The sequence below is a fragment of the Gorilla gorilla genome, chromosome 11 (assembly GCF_029281585.2).
Source record: "Gorilla gorilla gorilla isolate KB3781 chromosome 11, NHGRI_mGorGor1-v2.1_pri, whole genome shotgun sequence".
Lineage (NCBI taxonomy): Eukaryota > Metazoa > Chordata > Mammalia > Primates > Hominidae > Gorilla > Gorilla gorilla.
Window position 1 is genome coordinate 41,106,859 of NC_073235.2, and position 13,886 is coordinate 41,120,744.

Sequence of the window (13,886 nt, forward strand, 5' to 3'; positions counted from 1 at the left end):
ATATTCCTGAATCAGTTTAGTAACAGTAATGCAATTAGTGCTTTAAAATTATGGCCAATATAGTAGTAGAAAGGCACAGTGAAAAACCTTCCATGTACCTCAGACACACATACATGCACTGAATTTTCCCTAATAGAATGAAAGAGGGTTGAAAAATTTAGAACATCATCTATGCAAGTATAGTAAAGTAAGATAAGTGGTTAATAATATTCTAAATGTTACTAATGAACTCTGTGTAACCTTTTGCTTCCTCCTCTGCTGCAGCCAGTCCCCTTAATACTTTGAGAACACTGGGATGTGATGTCTCCGTATACCACCTCAGAATCATTTGTTCCTATGAGAAGGCCAAGAGTGGTACTTGCTTTGATCACTGTTTTTAAATAGAAGACACATTGGTAGAAATCTTTCACATAATATGTTGCTGCTTTTGGGGGGGTGCTGGGGAGTACCAGAGAGGTCTGCATGCATCTGCAGTGTACACTGGCAAACAAAAGGTTTGTCATTCCCGTTGTCCTGTTGTGCTTCCTTTCCACCTCTCCCTGGCTCTTCCCCCACCCCCTCGTTCCTTTTGTAAAGGATGCAGGTGTAGTCTTGTGCCAGTCTGTGACATAACACCTGAACAATTTCTATGGTATCCTACCCATTTGCTCAGATTTAAACCAGGCCTTAATCGATAACAAGCAAAGAGAAAAAAAGGTGGGATTTGTAAATAACAATTACAGAAAAAAAAAAAAAAAAAAACACTGAGAACTCTGCTATTCTGCTTAAAATAGATATATTGCCATAAGGAGAGGTTTTTAGAATGTGTGTTTTATAAAGTCCTAAAAAAATTGTGATGGTCATTATAATAGTCAAAGATGAAAAATGAGAATGGCATGCAGTTGAAAAAAGGTACTAAAGTTAGATGCATTAAATTTGATCAGCACCAGAAATGATAAAGCAGACATTTGAATCAGTAGAAGACAAGGTTGAGAAATGTTTCCAGATTATGAGGACAAGAATAGAGAGATGAAGAAAAAGACAATTCAGTTTAATTTATATTAGCAGTTAATTAAATGGAGTACCTGGCACTGCGTGGAGCTGTTTGCAGTGATAAAGTGGAAATAGTCTGTGTGTTCATGAAGTTTATTTTCTTGAAGAAAATGCAGTCATATAATAGCATGTGATAATTGTGATAGGAATACAAGAGGAGCCCCTAGACTAGGGGTGAGGGTGGAAGTCCCAGATGGCTTTTCTGAGTAAGCGATGTCTAAATTGAGATTCAGTGGAAATTAAGCAGCTTAGTGAGGGTGTCATCCAGCCCATTATTTGAAGTCTTAGAGGCTGACCAAGGTTCATATAGAACATTTATAGAAATGAAAATGAACATGGCTATATCTACTGTGTAAAGGGAAGAAAGGACTAACATAAACCAGTAAGACAGGGTTACAGTTTATTATAGGCCTTATTAAAGGAAACTGACTTAACCTGGGAGGACTGAAGTGTTTCAAATGGGGGTATGTCATGCTGATCAACAATCTATCAATCTTTACATGGTTTGGAGGGGGCTTTTTCCATTAAGGGGAGATTTGAGAGGAAACACTGAAACAACTTGAAAATAAATTGCGTAGGTAGAAGGGAGAAAGAGGAGTTAAGAGTGGCTTCCAGGTTCCAGGTTTTGCATTTGGCTAACTGGGTGGAGGGTAGTACTGTTCCCTGATACAGTAACCACAAGAATGGGAATATTTTTGGAAAAAAAAATTTCATTTGGAGGCTGTTGAACTTACTGTTCCTATGGTGCATTCTGTTCCTATGGTGATTCAAAGATCAGATGGTTGTAGATGTGTGGTATTATTTCTGAGGGCTCTGTTCTGTTCCATTGATCTATATCTCTGTTTTGGTACCAGTACCATGCTGTTTTGGTTACTGTAGCCTTGTAGTATAGTTTGAAGTCAGGTAGCATGATGCCTCCAGCTTTGTTCTTTTGGCTTAGGATTGTCTTGGCAATGCAGGCTCTTTCTTGGTTCCATATAAACTTGAAAGTAGTTTTTTCCAATTCTGTGAAGAAAGTCATTGGTAGCTTGATGGGGATGGCATTGAATCTGTAAATTACCTTGGGCAGTATGGCCATTTTCACGATATTGATTCTTCCTATTCATGAGCATGGAATGTTCTCCATTTGTTTGTGTCCTCTTTTATTTCGTTGAGCAGTGGTTTGTAGTTCTCCTTGAAGAGGTCCTTCACATCCCTTGTAAGTTGGATTCCTAGGTATTTTATTCTCTTTGAAGCAATTGTGAATGGGAGTTCACTCATGATTTGGCTCTCTGTTTGTCTGTTATTGGTGTATAAGAATGCTTGTGATTTCTGCACGTTGATTATGTATCCTGAGACTTTGCTGAACTTGCTTATCAGCTTAAGGAGATTTGGGGCTGAGATGATGGGGTTTTCTAAATATACAATCATGTCATATGCAAATGGACAATTTGACTTCTTTTCCTAATTGAATGCCCTTTATTTCTGTCTCCTGCCTGATTGCCCTGGCCAGAACTTCCAACACTATGTCGAATAGGAGTGGTGAGAGAGGGCATCCCTGTCTTGTGCCAGTTTTCAAAGGGAATGCTTCCAGTTTTTGCCCATTCATTATGATATTGGCTGTGGGTTTGTCATAAATAGCTCTTATTATTTTGAGATATGTCCCATCGATACCTAACTTATTGAGAATTTTTAGCATGAAGCACTGTTGAATTTTGTCAGAGGCCTTTTCTGCATCTATTGAGATAATCATGTGGTTTTTGTCTTTGGTTCTGTTTATATGCTGGATTACGTTTATTGATTTTCTTATGTTGAAGCAGCCTTGCATCCCAGGGATGAAGCCCACTTGATCATGGTGGATAAGCTTTTTGATGTGCTGCTGGATTCGGTTTGCCAGTATTTTATTGAGGATTTTTGCATCGATGTTCATCAGGGATATTGGTCTAAAATTCTCTTTTTTTGTTGTGTCTCTGCCAGGCTTTGGTGTCAGGATGATGCTGGCCTCATAAAATGAGTTAGGGAGGATTCCCTCTTTTTCTATTGATGGGAATAGTTTCAGAAAGAATGGTACCAGCTCTTCCTTGTACCTCTGGTAGAATTCAGCTGTGAATCTGTCTGGTCCCGGACTTTTTTTGGTTGGTAGGCTATTAATTATTGTCTCAATTTCAGAGCCTGTTATTGGTCTATTAAGAGATTCAACTTCTTCCTGGTTTAGTCTTGGGAGGCTGTTTGTGTCGAGGAATTTATCCATTTCTTCTAGATTTTCTAATTTATTTGCGTAGAGGTGTTTATAGTATTCTCTGATAGTAGTTTCCGGCCGGGTGTGGTGGCTCATGCCTACAATCCAGCACTTTGGGAGGCTGAGACAGGCAGATCGCTTGACCCTGGGAGTTCAAAAACCCCATCTCTACAAACACTGCAAAAATTTTGTATTTGGGGGCATGATGGTACAGGCCTGTAGTCCCAGCTACTCGGGAAGCTGAGGGGGAGGATCGATTGAGCCCAGGAGGTTAAGGCTGCAGTGAGCCAAGATCACACTACTGCACTCCAGCCTGGGTGACAGATTGAGACCCTGTCTAAAAAAGTTAAAAAGAAAAAAGACACTTTCCGTGTGTTTGTGTGTGTGTGTGTGTGTGTGTGTGAGAGAGAGAGAGAGAGGGAGGAGGAGGAGGAGGAGGAGGAGGAGGGAGAACTGTTAACATTCAAGCATAAAAGAACTTAGCACATCAAAGTCTTGATCAAATCCATTCCTCTTGGGATTTAAGGTTTTAGGCTGAATGGACAAGTGTTTCCTTTTAGTAATAATTATACAATTGAGCCCTTATTTGGTATAAGATACAGTGATGCCAAAAGAAAAATACAAAAAAAGACATGTCCTTTACTGTAATTCACCTTGCTGACAATTAGAGAAACAGTTATTAATTAATAATGATCAATCTTGCTAGATATTTATAAAAAACAGACTTTGTTCATTTTCTCTGTTGGTGTCCATTTTCTGTTTCATCAATGTGTCCTTGTTTAGCTTTATTACTTACCCTTTGTTTCCTAGCTTCTTAAGGTGAAGACTTAAATCATTGATTTTTATATAGTTCTTTTCTTATGAGCATGTAAAGTTTTTAATTTTTCTCTATCTGCTGCCTTAATTACATTATATAATATTTTGTTGTATGTATGTTCATTATCACAAGTTCAAAATATTTTCTAATATGCCTTGGGATTTATTTTGTGGCTCATGGATTTGCCTTCTATATTTGGGAGAATTTTCCTAGGTATCATAGTTTTATTGATCTCTTACTTAAATCTGTGGTGGTCAGATAATATGCTCTGTATAATTTCAATCAGTTGACATTTGTTGATACTTGTTTTATGGCACAATATGCTCTATGTGAAGGTTTTATATGCATTTGAAAAGAATGTGTTTTCTGCAGTTAAGTGTTGTGTGTTGTAAATGACGATTAGGTAGAGCTGATTCATAGTACTATTTAAATCTATATGTTTACTCATTTTTGTTTCCTTTTTTCCAGCAATTACCTAACAATGGTGTTAAAATCTCTAACTTTATCCATGGGTTGGTTTGCTTCTCCCTTTAGTTCTGTTAATTTTTTATTTGCGTATTTTGAAATTCTGTTATTAAGGGCACACATATTTAAGGTTGTTATGTCTTCTTGATTCGTTGATTTTTTTTAATTTTCACAAAAGATCTTTATCAATAGTGAGACCCTCTTCGTTTTAGAGTTACTTTAATGATTACTGTTGTCACATCAGCTTTTTATACTGTTTTAAAAGTTATCTTTCCCCATTCTTTTACCTTCAGTTTACTTCTCTCTTTAAAAGTGTGTTTCATGTAAATAGCATATAGTTGGATCTTGCTTTTTATCCAGTGTGAAAATCTCTGCACTTGGAGTGTTTACTCCATTTCAGTTAATGTGATTATTTTTAAGTTTGGGTTTAACTCTTCCATCTTGATATCTAGTATTTATTCCATCCATTTTTTATTCCCCTCTTTCTCCTCTCCTGCTTTATACTGAATGAATTGCACTTTAATGTTCTGTTTTATCTTGCGTGTTCAAACTTTTGCTACAATTCCTTTTATCTGTTTTCAAGTTACCCTAAAGATTACAATAAGTACCTTTAGCACAGTCTATTTCAACTAATACGACACTTCACATACAGCAGTCTAATTCTGTTCAACGTTTTGTGCTTTTATCTGCTTATATTTTACTTCTACACATGATATAAAACACAAGATACATTTTTTTAATTTAAAATAGGCAAGAGTTTTTAAAGTACATTTAAAACATATATTTATACATACAGAGTTTTGTTGTTGTTGTTGTTTTTGAGATGAAGTCTCGCTCTGTCACCCAGGCTGGAGTGCAGTGGCACCATCTTGGCTCACTGCAAGCTCCACCTCCCGGGTTCACGCCATTCTCCTGCCTCAGCCTCCCAAGTAGCTGGGACTACAGGTGCCCGCCACCACGCCCGGCCAATTTTTTGTATTTTCAGTAGAGACGGGGTTTCACCATATTAACCAGGATGGTCTCAATCTCCTGACCTCGTGATCTACCCACCTCGGCCTCCCAAAGTGCTGGGATTACAGGCATGAGCCACCGCACCTGGCCCTTTTTTTTTTTTTTTCCCCTCACAAAAAATGTCAATTACATTTACCCAAATATTTACCCTTTCAGGGCTCTTTGTTCCTTCTTTCAGATCTTTATTTCCTTCTAGCATAATTTCCATTTAGCCTGAAGAATTTCTATTAGCATTTCTTCTACTGAAGCTTTTGTGTGTCTCAAATTTTTTTATTTCTCCTTCATCTTTTAAAATTTATTTTTTCTTTCTAAAATGATCAGAAAGAATCCATTTTTAAATGACCATTTCACTGGATATTGAATGCTAAGTTGATAAGTGTTTCCCACCCTGCCCCCCACAAGACTTTAAAGATGTTATTTCATTGGGTCCTGGTCTCTGGGTTTTTTTTCGTGTTTTGTTTTGTTTTGTTTTATGGTGGTTTGTATTGTTCCACTGTGTGTAATATGTGGTTTTTTCCCCTGCTTCGTATGCTTTTAAAATTTGTTCTTTATCTTTGGTTTTCAGCAGTTTTACTGCAGGTACGATTTTCTCTGGATTGATCCTCCTTAGGATTTCTTGAGCTTTTTGAATATATAGTTTGGTGTCTTTCATCAGTTTTCAAAAAAAATTTTTAAATATTTTTTCTTCCTCATGCTCTCTTTCCTCTCCATCTATGACTCCAATTATGCATATATTAAATCATTTGATATTGCCTCACATATCTCAGATGCTCTGTTTTGTTTTGGTTTTCTTTTTTTTATTCTTTAACTGGTTTGTTTTTCAATTTGGGTATTATCTATTGACCTATTTTCAAGTTCACACATTATTTCCTAAATCGAGTCCAGTTTGCTGTTAAGCTCACCTAATGAGTTTATTTCCAGAATTTCCATTTGATTCTTTCAGTGTTCCAATGCCTCTACTAAAATTTCTTCTTCTCTTCATGCATATTGTTCATCTTTCCTGTATCCTCAACATTTTTATTATAGTTTCAAATCTTTGATAATTTCAATTTCTAGGCCATAGCTGGGTCTTCTACTATTTCCTATCATAACCATTTTATGTATGTTGTCAGACTTATTGGCATAAAGTTGTTTGTTTATTATATTCCCTTTTTGTTAACCTTTAATGTTTGTAGGACATGAAGTAATAGCGCTTCTTCGTTTCTAATTTTGGTACTTTTTTCCCCTTTCTTGATTGCTCTTGGTAAACGTTTATCAGCTTTAATCTTTTCACAGGTCAATTTTGTTATCTCTTGATTTTTTTCCTGTTGTTTATTACCTATTTTACTGATTTCCAACTTGTCTAATTATTTCCCTCTTTTTCATTATGCTGTTTAATTTTTTCATTTTTTTCCTAGCTTTTTAAGTTAGAAGCTTAGATCATGGATTTTACACCTTTATTCCTTCCTGACATAGCATTTAAAGCCATAACTTTCCTCTAAGAAAATCTTATAATAGCATCTTACAAATTATTTTTATTGTGTTTTCATTATTGTTCCATTTCAACCATTTTCTAACTTCCTCGTGATATTTTTCTGTTATCATGGAGTTATTTGGAAGTGTTTTAGCTTGATTTCCAAATAGCTGGAATTTTTCTATATAGCTCATTTTTAATTTTTATCTTAATTCTCTGGTGGCCCGAGGATATACTCTAGCCATTGATATTTACTGATGCTTGTTTTAGTACTCAGCATGTAGTTTCTCTTGGTAAATGTTTCAAATGCATTGAAAGAATGTAACTGTCAGTTGTTTTCTGTAGCAATCCACAAATATCTATTAGGTCCAATTAATTGGTAATGCTATTCAAATGTATACTTTACTAATTTTTGTGTGCTGTTTTCTATCAGTTACTGAGGGAGGGATGTTGATCTAACCAACTATAGTTGTTGAATTGTTTATTTCTCCTTTCAGTCCTGCCCATTTTATTTCTTATATTTCAAGCTCTTTTTATTAGATACACATGCTTTTGGGATTTTTATGTTTTCCTAATGAATTGATCTGTTATCATGAAATAATACTCTTCTGTATCCCTGATGACACTCTTTGTCTTGAAGTCTACTTTAGCAATATTAATATACACTACCTTTTTTAGGCTTACATTCTGATGGTACACATTTTTCCACACTTTCACCTTTCACTATCAACTTGATGTTTTTATATTTACAGTGAGTCTTTTGTGGAAAACACATATGTTGGTCTTAGCTTTTTATCCAGTCTAAGAAGCTTGCCTTTTGATTGGTGTGTGTAAACTATAAATACGTTATGTAAATGTTATTGTGTAATAACTGATAAGTCTGAATTTGCATCTACTATCTTAGTATTTCTTTTTTATATGTCCCATCTGTTTTTCATTCTTTTGTTCGTCTCCTCTCTTACGTGTTTTTTAAAAAAGTTTTCAATATCCTAATTTATTTCTTCTGTTTCCTTTTTAGCTATACCTTTTTTCATTTTTAGTGGTTATTCTAGACATTACAATGTGTATCCTTAATGAAAAAGATTAGTTTACTTAATGTTGCATCATTTCATGTAAACTATAAAAAATATACAACTGTTTAATTTCATTTATTGCTTCCCCACCCTTTGCACCACTGTTGTCATACACTTTATTTTTAAATACATTATAAGCCCTACAATATCCTGTTGTAGTTATTTTAAATAGTTAATATATTTTTTAAAAAATAAGAAGAAAAATGAAAAAAAAAAATTCCATTTATCCACATATTTACTATTTCAATGCTCTTTACTTATTCCTGCAGATCTGAGTTTCCATGTAGTAGTTTTGCATGTATTTATAGAGTGCTGGCAGGGAGTTTGTGAATAAGTTAATGTTTGATAAATAGAAAACTAAAGCAAATATACAAACAAAAATATACAATCAAGAAATAGCCATATCAACAAGTTTGGAATTTGGAAAGAGGAAGGTAAATTCCAGAGTGAAGAGTTCAGAGTTGGCAGGGTTTGTCTCCAGGAAGCAGGAAGTGACAAAGCATGGAGCTGCTTTCTCAAAATAAGTTTTGTTTTACTGTTTGACTCTTTATATTATGTACATGTACTACTCTGATAACAAACAAAAATTGTTAAGCTAATGGGAATATCCAAGTGAGAGGGAGGGCATGAATATACAGGAAACAGGCTAATGGGTTGTGTATAATTTCATGCACATTGTGATGGTATTCAATAAAGTAAGAGGCCTTAAATAGGAGAAAGGATAGTTACTCTTGTCCATTTTAACAAGAGGGAAGGAGAGTAGGATCAAAGTAGGTTATGGTAGGTTTTGTTAACGGTGGCAAATGTCCAGGTTACGATCGGTGAATCCGACCGATCTGCAGCAACCTCAATTCTTGCCTCCTCAGAAGAAAGAATTCTACTTAGGGTCAGAAGGTAGAAAAAGCAACCGAGGCAAGTTTCAGAGCAGGAGTACAAGTTTATTAAAAAGCTTTAGAGCAGGAAAAAAAAGAAAAGTACACTTGGAAGAGACCCAAGTGGGAACTGTGAGGGTCAACTATGCCCTTTGACCTTTTGACTTGGGGTTTATATGTTGGCATATTTCCAGGGTCTTGAATTCCTTTTCCCATGTTTCTTCCCTTAGGGTGGGTCACCCACACGGTGACCTGCTAACACTTTGGAGGTAAGCATGTGCAATGTTTTTACTGGAGTTGTACGCATGCTTGCCTAAAGCATTCTTCCCATTTCCAGTGGAATGCCCCTGGAAGGTTATACTCTGCCATTTTGCTTCTTAATGTGCATGCTTGTGCCCACTCACCCAATTCCTGAATATTTTATTGACAGCTGCTGATTACCAATCTCAAGTGTTTTTATCTATTGGGAAATTGCCTCTCCTTGGCACTGGCTGGACCAATTATCATTTTAGTATGACAACTGCCGGCCCATCAGGAAACTGTCTCCTCTGGCACTGGCTGCAACCAATTGTTATTTTAGAAAGTGTGATAACTGCCGGACCATCATCTGATGGTCACCTCTGACATTTCTGGTGGTGGGATGGGGGGTAGGGCAGTTGGTGGGGAACCCTCTCCTGCCCCACTCCTACCTGACTAGCTACCTACTGTAACAGTTTTGTATATATGGTAGTAGGAAACGGGTGTTCTGGTTCTGTTTTCTCTATGAAGAAATCAGCATGAGAGTGAAATGAAAACGCAGAATCAAAATGCTTTTTACCTGAAAACTAACAGTGATAAAGATAAGATTTCTTTTTCATTTTCAAACTTTTGATTAACTTTTTTTTAGTTATTTTTGTTGTCATGTTCATGCTTATAGCCTGATATGTTACTTCTTAGTTTATTTTATCTGTATTTCCTTTTAGGGTTTCTCCTTTCCTTCCACTTAGTCTCAGGTTTATTTTCTGAAAAGACATTTGTAGGCTTTCAAAGGTATGTTCTTTTTCTGCTCTCTGAATAACCCAAATCAGCTTTATGACTGTCCGAGAGCTGTTAGCATCTGAGGAAAAAATCATAATTGTCCATGTCATCTCTGTAATTTCTGAACCCCTTCTGAGCTTTGGATGGTATATAGTCAAGATTTCAAACAAGCTTAAAATCCAATAGTGGGTATAGAGCAAAGTCTCCTCCTGTGCATAACTTTCTGTCTTAATGAGCCAGATAGATATGTTTTGTGCCTGGAGGAAGGATTTGGTAAATCTGATAGTAGTGACTAGAGAGATCTGCATAGATATTGAAGGGACACTCAATCTAAGTCGGATGATTAGGACTTGGGTCAGCCAATCAGTTGTATTTCCCTGCTCTCAGCACATACTGATTTAATCGGAGCTATTGGGAATCAATGTCTGCAATTGAATCCTTCACTGCTTACTGTGTAATCTTGGTCAAATTATCCCCTGAGTTTATTGCCTCATCTTTAAAAATGTTGATAACTTTACTATCTCATAGGAATGTTGTGAGGATTGAATGATAGAGTAGATGTGAATGCAGCTATCTTTTTTTTTTTTTTTTTTTCGATACTAGAGTTTCTCTCTTGTCCTCCAGGCTGGAGTACAGTGGCGCCATCTCAGCTCACTGCAACCTCCACCTCCCGGATTCAGGAGATTCTCCTGCCTCATCCTCCTGAGTAGTTGGGATTACAGGCATGCGCCACCCACACCCAGCCAATTTTTATGTTTAGTACAGACGGGGTTTCACCTTGTTGACCAGGCTTGTCTCGAACTTCTGACCTCAAGTGATCCACCCACCTCATCCTCCCAAAATGCTAGGATTACAGCTGTGAGCTACCGCGCCCAGCCTGTGAATGCAGCTATCACAACTGGCAAACATGCAGGTACATTCTGACTACTGGAGAAAACAGCTCTCAGTTGCCCTCCACCGCCAACTGACACTTGGTAGTTAACATAAATAACAGCCTGGTCAACATGGTGAAAACCCATCCATCTCTACTAAAAACACAAATTAGCTGGGCATGGTGGCACTCGCCTGCACTCCCAGCTACTCAGGAGGCTGAGACATGAGAATCACTTGAACCCAGGAGGCAGGGGTTGTGGTGAGCTGAGATCACATCACTGCACTCCAGCCTGGGTGACAGAGCGAGACTCTGTCTCAAAAGAAGGAAAAGGAAAGAGAGAGAAAGATAGAAAAGGAAAAGAAGAAAGAGAAGGGAAGGAAGGAAGGAAAGGAGGGAGGGAGGATGGGAGGATGGGAGAAAGAAGGGAAAGGAAGTCAGGCAAGAAATTGTTCTTCGGAGAGTCAAGAGTTTTCGCCTTTCATTGAGGCCACTGGCAATCAGTTTGAGGTTCTGATGTGGGAAGTGTGAAGACAAAATGAAGATGACACTAGCATAGGAAAAGGGAAAGAGGCTGAGATTGGGAATAGGAAGAGGACAAAGCAATTCCAGGACAATAGGTGCTGAGGTCCCATCTCAAGTTCATGGCCATGAGCACGGAGGGTAGGAGCAGACCCAATATTGCCCAACTGTGCTGATGTGCTAGCACGAAAATGTAGGTTTAGAGTGAAACTAATGAAACTTCAGCTTCAGGGCTCATCACTGCACACATGAGCTCCTTTAAAGGCTCTGGGAGGGATTCTAGTAATGCAATTGCATATTCGTATATTTTCATAAGATTTACAAAATAAAATATTTTGACTGCTATTGATTAAGACTTTGGCCTCTATTCACTCCCCAACTTTCTGTCACTCTTCCCCTAGTGTTGGGAAGGTAATGGAGTGGCTACAGGTGTTAAGAGGTTCCAACTAAGGAAACTTGAGTTGGAAATCTATTTCTGCTGTGTTTTGTGGGATCTGTGCATGTGGGGCACACAACAGGTTTTAGGAATAATCTTGCCCACCAGGCTAACTCCCTGAAACTATGTAAAAAAAGGTGAAAAGCTAGATGTTGTACATGATATAAACATGTCCTATTGCAGCTGGCATTGAAGTAAATGGGTAATTAAATAGAGAAACAATGTTTGAAATATATGGAGCCAAATGGCCTGTGGGAAAGCCTTCCAACTCTCAGATATGTAACATTTCAAGAGGTAAATTCAATTCTTATTAATACCTAGACAAAATGGAAGTTGTGTTCTGTAAGTATATTTTCAGAAATGCACATATATAATTACCAATGCATAATCATATTTTTCTTTTTTGATGGAATTTGTGTGAAATTTATCACATTTTCTATGTATGTAGGGCGCAAAGCCTGTACAAGTACTCCTAACAGCTGTACAGCTTCATGACATGTGAAGTCATGTTTTATGCATCTTAACATACTGCATCTCATTACCAGTAATAAGTTGTGAAGGCAGAAGTTTTTTAAAAAAACTATCAGTCCTATAACACAAATTTCATCAGCCATGTTTCAGACTAGATTTTGTTTCCATTACCTTTTTAGAGATATTAGAAAATTGTCAGTAGGAACAAGTGCCCTTCAAAGGTTTTATGCCAAACAAATTGTGGGAAAAGAAGAAGTATAGTGTATATCAGACAATTAATAAAACATTGTGTTGTTTACATTGATTTTGTGATGTCTATGTCAGCTTTTCAAGGTTTGTAATTTATTATAATTCGTTTTCTCATTTGAAATCTTCACTTTTCTAACTAATTTTTTAATAATAATTTAGTTTTTTTATAGAGGCCCCCTAAAAATGTATAAACTTCAAGCCTCACAATACCTGTAATGGCCCCTGACAGTGAGAAAATGCAAGATAGGACAGGTGTTCTGGAAAGGGACATTAGTTCACTCCTAACACTGCTGAGAGCATCTAGTTTATTACTAAACTGGAATGAATCATTCCACAGATGGGACTACTCTCAGAAATTGACTTCTTTGCTTTTAGTGCCTAGCTGTGGACTCTCTAATTCTGCGTAATGGATCAGCTGCATCCTAGAGCGGATGTTGTCCAAAGCCTTTGGGTATCTTTGTGCTTAATGACTTTCTCTTTCAAATGAGCATGAGACTTCTCAAGCCTTCCTGTTTCCTTCTAGCAATATGGGGCAATCAGGACATGGGACCTTGAGACACCAAAATAAAAGTTTGTGATGTTCTCTCTGTTATTGCTCCAAGGAAACACTTTACCTTAATTCTCTCTCTCTTTAAAAAAAAAAAAAATTAGGGTAAACCAAGGAAATCCCACTTACATTTTACGAATTAGAAGTTGGGCTTACATTTTTTCTGAAACAACCAGGTGCACTGTGTTTCAGTGATTACAAATGCAATATTAATATTGCAGATATTCACAAGGTAATATTTCAAATGCAAACTCCTATTACGAATGTGTTCAATTTATTCTGTTACTAGCCATCAAGAATCTCTGTAAACTTCCATAGATCTTGTCATTAATTATACATTGAAAATAGTAAGGAGTAAACTAGGTTTCCACTGTGATTTTTTTTTTTTTCTCATGGAATTCTAAAGAGTAAGCCAGCCCAATAGATTGATTTACCATAGGATTAATTCTCATTTAAGGGACAGTTGTCATACCGCATTGGGTAGTTTCCTCTGATCTTTTTTCAGAGTTTTGCACTTATCAATCTCTTACTTTCTAAGGCCAAGTCCCTTGATGTTTCCCTAGGAGAAAAATGGCTTTCAATACATAGACAGTAAAGAAAAAGGTGGACAACTTCAAATCAATTTAAAGAAGAGCTAATTATTTCAAATTTGACTTGCATCCGTTTATTTATTTATTTATTTATTTATTTTTATTGTGGTTGAAACAAGCTGTCCTTTAATAAGACCACCTATGTTCTTTTTCTCAACTCTCAGGAAGTTGACTTCCTGAGCTGGGGAATGAAATGCCAGAAGAACAAATAGATGAAGCTGCAGCATCTTGCTGATCTGTAA